Consider the following 9,938-nt stretch of genomic DNA (forward strand, 5'->3'; position numbering starts at 1 on the left):
TACTGCGATACAAGGTGGCATCTTACATGGTTGTGCCTGTAAATTTGCTTAGAGGTGGAGAAGTTGACATGGAAGATGTGCTGGGTTTGGCTAGTAGCATGTGAGTTCTCTTGAGTAGATCCAAGACATACCTTTGCTGGGATAAATGGAGATCTATGGCACAGTGATGGACTTCCACACCTAAGAAGAAATTTAATGGTCCAAAGTCTTTAATGGGAAAGTCAATTGAGAGGGACTTGAGAAGAGCATCCATGACAGTGAGTGAGGAGCCAGTGAGGACAAGATCAACAATATACACCAATACCATTAGTCGAATATGAGTAGAATTAAATAAGGAAAGTGAGATATCAGCATTTGAGGCAGTGAAGCCCAGTTCCAACAATCGATTGCTCAAACGTGAAAACCAAGCATGGGGGGCTTGTTTGAGACCATAGAGGGCCTTTTTCAGTGAATACACAACATGAGGGTGCTCAAAACTAGGGGTTGAGCCATATGTACAGTTTCATTTAGGAACCCATGTAGGAAAGCATTGCTCACATCAAGTTGTTTAATAGGCCACCCATAGGAAATAGCAAGAGATAAAACAGTGCAGATAGTTATAGGTTTGATTACCGGACTGTAAGTGTCAGCATTTGGCAACAATTTGGCCTTGTACCTCTCAATACTCCCATTAGCTTTCCTTTCGATTCTAAAGGTCCATTTGCACTCCCCAACGTTCGTGGAATTTGTAGGTTCAACCAGAGTCCATGTGACATTTTTTAGGAGGGCAATCAATTCATCCTCTATAGCATCACGCCATACTCCAAATTTGACTGCCGTGGAGAACCATGTTGGCTCAGTGTCATGGGATTCTAAGGAGGCAGTAAGGGCGCAAGGTATGTGGTACCTTATGGTTCCATCAGTGTAGCATTTGGGCTTGTGGATATGGGATTGGGCACGTGTAAGCATGGGTGGGTACGAGTATGACAGGTGGGGGGTAGAGGAAAGACTTGTATGGATTCAATGGGTGGGATTTCAAGGAGAGAGTGGTAAGGGGTGAAAGACGTGTTGTGTAGTGGGTGAGGATGTAGGTGTGGTGTTGGTAGAATTTGGGGACAGCAAGTCAGTAGGTGGTGTGATGTGAGGAGGAGGAGAAGGTGTAGGGATAGGAGGGCTTGGTAGGTGAGTAGGTAGGGGAAAAGGGGTAGTGGACAGTGAAGAGGTTGTGGGGGTGGGGGCTGAGTGAGTTTGGTAAGGAAATGTTGGTTCATTGAAGATTACATGTCGAGCAATGTATAATCGGCTAGTGGGAAGGTCTAGGCACTTGTAGCCGTGGTGTGGTTTGCTATAACCCAAGAAAAATGCACGATTTGGATCGAAAGGAGAATTTGTGAGAGTTTTGGGACGGAAGATGTTGAACCAAAATGCAACTTGTGGAGAAGCAGGATGAGCAAGGCGATGATGCCATTGATCAAGAGACACGTTCACCCACGAAGGCAGCATGTGTACCACACGACATGAAGGACGAAGGCCATGGGTAGAGTCCACCTCTACTCGGCCCTTTGAGGAGTAACGCTCTCGTTCGCAGATCTTTGACAAAGAAAAAGGAGGGGTGAAATTCAATAAACACTTGGTTATCATGAGTGACCTGATGGACATAAATTATTTATTTATTTTATTTAATTTATTTATTTTAATTTGTTGGACATGAAGAAGATTGGGTAGAGTAAAAATTCAGTTAGGAGTAGGTAGGGAAGCCAAACCAGAGTGGAAGATGTACAAACCTTCGTCATTGGTGAGGTGGTTGGTGGAACCTGTGTCGGGGTACCAATTCATGTCAGGGGAATTTGCTGGAGTGGTGAGGAAAGCCGAAGGATGAGGTGGTTCAACTTGGTAGGAGTGATCGAAGCGATGGCAGCATTTGGCAACAGTGTGTCCAGGTTTGTGGCAGACTTGGTAGATTTGCCGGTTGAAGGAAGGCTGATGAGAGGAGTTGCGGGCACGTCCTCCTCTCCCACGTCCACGACCAAAGTTGAGCTGGCGTGGAAACCGATTGGTAGTGGGGTTGCTTCTTTGAGCAGTGTTGACACTTGGAACAGCTAGATCACCTGGAGAAGAAGCATGTTCAAGGAGTTGTTCATGGGTCAATAGATGAGCGTATAGATCTTCAAGAGAGACAGGATCAATGCGGGTTGTGATGGAAGTGATGAGGGGATCATAGTCTGATCCAAGGCCAACTAGTACATAGGAAGCTAGTTCAGAACCTTTGAGAGGTTTAGCAATTGCTGGAAGTTGGTGAGCAATTGTATGGGCCTTTTGAAAATAGTCAGGTATGGAAGAAGAGTAAAATATTATTAAGAGAGGAGATATTTGGCCAAGATGCATTCTGCAGATTTATCATTGAACTTAAATAGAAAAGAGTTACACTTGTATTTGATCACATCAAGCTAACAAGATAAGCTTTGATATGATAAGAAGATTTAAACAAAGAATAAAAGATAAAGATATAATATAAAAGATTACAAGCAATCAAAAGAGAAGTGATACAAATAAATAACTCTTACAAGAGATAAGTAAGAGTCCTAGTGCACTTCTCCTGAGTAGTAGTAGACTCCTTAACAGGCCCCCTCAAACTCATGGGAGGAGGAAGAATCATGAGTTTGTCATGCAATTTCAGAAACCGAGAAGAAGTTAATCCCTTAGTAAAGATGTCAGCACATTGATCAATGGTGGAGATAAACTGAATCACAATATCCTTGTGCATAACCTTTTCTCTAATAAAGTGATAGTCTATAGCTATATGCTTTGTCCGAGCATGATAGATAGGATTAGATGCCAATGCAATGGCTCCAAGATTGTCACACCAGAGCTTTGGTGGAGAGAAAAGGGAGATCCTCAACTCCTTTAGAAGCATGCGTAACCAATATAGCTCAGCAGTGGCAATGGCCATAGATCTATACTCCGCCTCTGTGCTTGAACGAGATACAGTTGGTTGCTTTTTGGATTGCCAAGAGATTAAGCAATTGCCAAGAAAGACACCATTGGATCTTCGGTCAATTGGATCACCAGCCCAATCAGAGTCACAAAATGCTTCTAGATGAAGAGGTCCCTTAGTGAAAGACAAGCCATAATCTGGAGTTCCCTTGAAATACCTTAATACTCTCTTAGCTGCAGTAAAATGAGTTGTAGTAGGACAGTGGAAAAACTGACAAAGATGATTCACTGAGAAGGATATATCTGGTCTTGTGAGAGTGCAATATTGAAGTGCACCAACAATATGCCTATACAGGGACTGATCTTCCAATGGTTCACCATCAAATTTAGTCAATCTTTTGCCCGAAGTGCATGGAGCAGAATAAGGTTTAGCTCCTATCATGTGAACTCGATGTAGAAGATCAATAATATATTTGGATTGATTAAGATACAAACCAGCAGAAGTACGATGTACATGTATGCCCAAGAAATATGACAAATTACCCAAATCCTTCAACTTGAATTCAATTTGCAGTTTTGAGATGAGATCATTAATGCTGGATAGATTATTTCCAGTTATAATGATATCATCTACATATATAAGCACAAAGATGGTAAGAGAATCTCTATGAAGCAAAAATAAGGAAGTATCCATCAATGATCCTGTGAAACCGAGTTCAAGTAGAGCTTGAGTAAGTCTATGGAACCAGGCTCTTGGTGACTGTTTTAAGCCATACAAGGCTTTGTGAAGCTTACAAACTGAATCAAGATATTGAGGATCAACAAATCCTCTTGGCTGTTCCATAAAAACTTCTTCATCAAGTTGTCCATGGAGAAAAGCATTTGATATATCAATTTGTTTCAAAGACCAATTATAATGAACAGCTAATGCTAGAATCAATCTCACAGTTGCAGGTTTTATCACAGGACTAAATGTTTCTGTGTAATCTATACCATCTCTTTGTTCAAACCCTTTGGCCACTAGCCGTGCTTTATACCTCTCAATGGTTCCATCTGGTTTTTGTTTGAGTTTATACACCCATTTGTTTCTGATGACATTTCTATTGTGTGGTCTTGGACAAATAGACCAAGTGTGATTTTCCTGCAAAGCTTGGAACTCACTTTCCATGGCAGCCAGCCAATGGGGATTTGAGGCTGCTTGAGTAAAGGTGCTCGGCTCACTAAAGGTAGAGATAGACGTATGCATGGCTTTTAGGGGATGTTTGGTAGAATAGTATAGCTTGAAATCAGTAAATGTTTTAGGTTTTAGGCTGCCTGTTTGGGATCTAGCAACAATATGAGGTGAGCTTGGTGGATTAATTAAGGTAGGTAGTGAAGAGATGGAAGGAATATGGTCTTCTAAGATTGGAAAAACTATGTCACAGGTAGGTGTTGATTCTGCAGGAGAATCAATGGTTGTAGGTGAGGTTGGTGTGGTTGTAGGTGAAATAGGTGGAGAAGGTGTAACAGAATCTGTTATCACAATTGGATTGGATTCTGTAGGTAAAGACCTTGAAGTTGGTATTATTGCAATGGGAACAATAGGAGGGGATAGTGGTTCAATAGAAATTGGTTCATTTGTGATCAAATCAGGTGAAATATTGTTAACTTCAATAAACTGAGAGAGTAAGGGAACAATACCTTGATTCAAAGAAGAGTCACTTGCTTAAGCCATGTGGGAGGCAGTACCTTGTGCCGGAAACAACTTCTCATCAAAAATCACATGCCTTGAGATAAAGACTCATTTGGTGGAGGTATCTAGGCACCTATATCCCTTTTGATTTAAACAATATCCTAGAAAGATGCATTGTCTACTTCTGAATTCAAGTTTGTGTCTATTATAAAGACGAAGAAGAGGATAACAAGCACAACCAAATACCTTTAAATTAGTATAATCTGGTTCCTTATTGTGAAGTTTAAAATAAGGAGTAGACCATTTTATAGTTTGAGTAGGTAATCGGTTAATCAAATAGACAGCAGTATGGCAAGCCTCAATCCAGAATTTAGAAGATAATTGAGATTGAGCAAGAAGTGTAAGGCCAATTTCTATGATATGTCTGTGTTTTCTTTCTGCTATCCCATTCTGTTGGGAAGTGTGAGGACATGTTATTCTATGAAAAATACCATGAGAAGAAAGAAAATTTTTGAATTGATGAGATGTATATTCACCCCACCATCAGTTTGGAGCTGTTTGATCTTTGTTGAGAGAAGATTTTCAAGTAAACTCTTAAATTTGACAAAATAATCAAATACTTCAGACTTTAATTTTAAAGGAAAAATCCATGTATATCTTGAAAAATCATCTATAAATATAACATAGAATTTATAACCACTAACAGACACAACTGGAGACGTCCAAACATCACTATGAACTAATTCTAATGGAAAATTGGTAACATGAGTTGAATCCTGAAAAGGTAGTTGTTTTCTTTTGGCTAATTGACATGGCTCACATAAAGAAAAACTAGACTCTAAATGACTGACAGGTAGATGTTGAGACTTGAGAAGATGCTTGAGAACAATAGAATTGGGATGTCCAAGTCTATTGTGCTAAGTGACTTCACCAGCTTTGACTCCAAGAAAGGCAGCATGATTGCTATGTTTATTGACTCCAAGAAAGGCAGTAGGCTTGTTGTGTTTATTGATGAGAAATTGTTTCAGCTGAATTGGGTATAGACCATCCTCACTTGGCCCCTGCAATATTATCTCCCCCGAGAGGTTGCCCTTTACAAGAAAATAAGAATCCGTGAGTTTGAAGTGGCAATTATTATCATGACAGAAACGATTTATTGAAAGAAGATTAGCTAAAACATCAAGACAATGTAAGATATGTTTTAAATGAACAATAGTGTTTTGGAGTTTGAAAGAAGAAGAACCCGTATGAGTGATGGGAAGAGAGCTACCATTGCCTACAGCAACTTGTTTTTCCCCATTGTATGGCTGTTGGATTGTGAAATTTTTCAAGTCAGTAGTGATATGGTTATTAGCCCCACTGTCAGCTAACCAATCATCATCTTCACGGAGAGCATTAGATTGAGCAATCATGGCTGCAAGCTCACTTGGAGGGTGTCTTCCTTGGTAGGCATAGTCCATGCGATGATAGCAGTCAAGTGCTTGATGGCTTGTCTTACCACAAATTTGACAAGGAACCCAATTAGTGCTATTAGAAAAGGTAGAATTTGTTCTACCTGAAATTGAAGCACGATTTGTTTGCTGAGGAGAAAAGCGCTGACTCGCACTATTTGTTTGTTGAGAAGAATAGCGCTAACCACTAGCAGGCTTATGTGGTTGATTGCGTGCATTGTTCTTGCTGAATTTGGGCTTGTGAGTATTTGGCTTTTGAGAATAAAGCGCAAATGAGGTGGTCTCATACTGTTTATTCTGCTGCAGTAGAAGACGTTCATGGTTGAGCAGGGTAGACTGAAACTGATCTAGAGGCATAGCATTGTTATTTGTAACAAGAGAGAAGGTGGTGATAAAGGCATTAAACTGAGGATTCAGACCTCCAACAAGGTAAGAGATAAGGTCTTCCTCTTCAACTTTCTTTCCAACAAGAGCTAGTTCATCGACAAGGGACTTGGCTTCTTGTAGATACTCAGAGCAAGTCTTAGTTCCTTGATGAAGAGTTTGTAATTGGTGCCGTAATTGACTGATGCGTGTCCTAGAAGGGCGTGCAAAATGGGTAGCCAATGCAGTCCACACCTCATGGGAGGTATTCAAGCCGTAGACTGTTAGAACCACTTTCTCAGAGAGACAAGTGATAAGCCAGCTAAGAACATACTGGTCTTTTCTTTTCCATATAGCAGCTTCAGGATTGATAACATCATCCTCTCCAGCAGTTTTGGGAAGGAATTTAGGTGGGCATGGTTCTGAGCCATCAACGATGTTCATAAGACCATGAGTACGAAGGATGGGACGAATCTGAAGGCTCCAGGCCAGGTAATTACGTTCACCCAATTTGCTAGGTATATAGCTCGTAAGATTGGGTATGGAGATAGTGTTTGCGGAATAAGCCATTAGGTTGGAGGTGTTAACCTACAAATGGCTCTGATACCAAGTAAAATATTATCAAGAGATGAGATATTTGGCCAAGATGCATTCTGGAGCTTTATCATTGAACTTAAATAGAAAAGAGTTACACTTGTATTTGATCACATCAAGCTAACAAGATAAGCTTTGATGTGATAAGAAGATTTAAACAAAAAATAAAAGATAAAGATATAATATAAAAGATTACAAACAATCAAAAGAAAAGTGATACAAATAAATAACTCTTACAAGAGATAAGTAAGAGTCCTAGCGCACTTCTCCTGAGTAGCAGCAGACTCCTTAACAAGAAGCTCCTTTTTTCAAGGTAGCAAGTTGATAACGGGATTGCATCACCCGGGCTTGGGATTGGGCAGCGAACATGCGCTCTAGAACAAGCCATACCTCATGTGAGGTTTTGATTCCAACTACACGAGTTAGAAGACTCTCAATGAGAGTGGAGAGCAACATGCTGAGGATGAGTTTATCCTGTTGGTACCCTTTGAGAATGCTGGATTGAGCACCTGTGTAGACGTAAAGGTGCTATCATCCAAAGCAGGGATATATTGAGGGGGACATGGAATGTCACCATTGACATATCCAAAGAGGGATTGTCCTTCCAAGTAGGGAATAACTAGAGTATTTGCAAGGGGTAATTTCCTCGAGTGAGTTCCAAGTTGGAGAGGTGATTGGTGGTGTTGAGAGGCTATGGAAGGGCCAGAGTGGGTGAGTGGTTGTCAAAGGAGGAGTTATGAGAGATAGTCGACATGCTCGTGATTAGGAAAGGGAAAAAAAAAAAAAAAATTAAAGGGAGAATGGATGTTAATCCTTTGGTAGCTCTGATCCCATATAATGAAGACAATACAAGAGGAGATTCTGTTTTGTTTGAATTGACTTTATTAGAAAGTGAGCTTACAGCAGAATATATAGGATAAAGAATACAAGTGTTGAGCCATGGTGAGGTGGCATGTTTACAAAGAGATAGAGACAAAACATATTACTATAACCTAAAGCAACTGACACGTTGGTTTGCTGAAACCAATGTTATTTTGGGAAGCTGTATCAAGCGTGAAATGTGGCTGGAAATAAGGATGTGAAGACTCATGTATCCTGAGGAATGCACCGAGAGAACCATTGGAATGAAGACACCAATCAACCTACAAGAGACCTTGAAGTTAGAGTGATTCCTTGGATTTAGTGTGGCTTAGACGTTGCTTTGTTAGGTTTTACATAGTAGCCGTTGCTTTGTTGTCTTTTCCGGAGATAGAGTATCTTGAGATTCAACTCACCGTCCTTGCCGCCAAAAAACATTGCTGCCCCCCGGAAGCCAGATAATAGTAGTGCTAGTGAGGAGGACATCCCTCTAAAGTTACTCATGGCTATGCGATCGGTTGCATCAAATAGTGGCAACCGATTGAGAGAGAGGAATGCTGGTCAATCAGATGCAGTTGTGAATAAGGAGCCTGCTGATCTTACCCCAACCAGTCCTCTCCAGCAGAGAAGATCAGAGGAGCAAGAGAACAATGGAATGGGTCAAACAATTGACCTTATTATAATCAAGCATCAAGTGAGCAACACAATAGCATGATTCTCACATTGAATGGTACAACTCTTTGAAGTTAGCAGAAAAGCTAACAACCAAGGATATATATCCTCCTTTATAACTTTCCTTTCCCTGTATGTATTAATTACGTACTTGGGAAAAACAAGGCGGAGAAAAAGAGCAAGACTCTAAAATATATATTATCGAAAAACGTTATAATGTAATAAAAATATTATTTTTTTGCTCATAAAAGTCTTATGTGTCACGCCCCCTAATCACAGCTTGTGTCATTGTAGCAACGTAGGGGCCTGTAACCTCTTGCAACCTAAGACTTTTATAAGTTAAAAATAATATTTTTATTGCAGTATAGCATTTCTCTCTCTCTACTATACATCAATGTAAAAATCAGGTTCGGGAATCGAAGCCAACCAATTATGACCAAATTAAAGTATCATTCGGAAACCTATGAGACATTTCAAGGATTAAGGCAGGAAAGAACTGTGCACGTTAATTGGAGCAACACCCAAGCTAGTAAATGGTTGGGTGGAATTAATGCCATATTTTCTTCCTTGGAAAAACTCACGTGGAATATTATTCATCTCAGAAAGATCCAAATGTTCAGGACGAAAGGCTATTATATTTGTTGTGTTGTTTTCTTCAAAGCTTAATTCTCCACTCCATTGTAGAAAATATTAAAAATATCAAAGATTGTAAATATAGGAAGGCTAAGGAAAGAAAGAGAATACAGAATTTTGGATGCTTGGGCTTTAGAGGCTTATGTGAATTACTAAGAAGTGAGCTATAGCCTATGTATAGGAGGATTATGTCTTGATCTAATGATCTTATTGATTTACTTGATAATACAATGAAAATGCTTATTTATAAGCTATATAAATGTATAATATAAAGAATTTAAATCCAATAATGAAAATATCGTCGTAATGTACAAGATTCTGATATCATTTGATAACAAAATGATACAATTTAAATATAGAAAGAAATCAATGAATTTTAACTTCAATATATAAAATGAAATTGATTTTGTTTTTGGTCTAGGAGTACTATTGACCTCAGAAAGTTCCAAATACATGATTTAGACAAGACAGGGCCATGTTCTGGGCCAAAATTAAGATTAATTACGGTCAGCAAAATGTAGGCCTGTCAAAGGCCCAATTTAACAAATAATTTATACTGTATCTTTCATGGCCCAGAAGCCCCAAGATCATTTATTAATTTGTCATAAGGTAGAATTAAAACCCATATGCATATAACCTTTGACATGAGAAATAGAAAATTAATAGGTCCATCAGGCACTGGAACATTATTCATACGATTGGATTCCTCTAAAATCATCTGGGCCTGGCGAGGTCCACTTGGTCCAATCCAATGATCTTAATATTTTAGGGGCAAATTAATT

This window comes from Corylus avellana, chromosome ca10, assembly GCF_901000735.1.
Source record: "Corylus avellana chromosome ca10, CavTom2PMs-1.0".
NCBI lineage: Eukaryota > Viridiplantae > Streptophyta > Magnoliopsida > Fagales > Betulaceae > Corylus > Corylus avellana.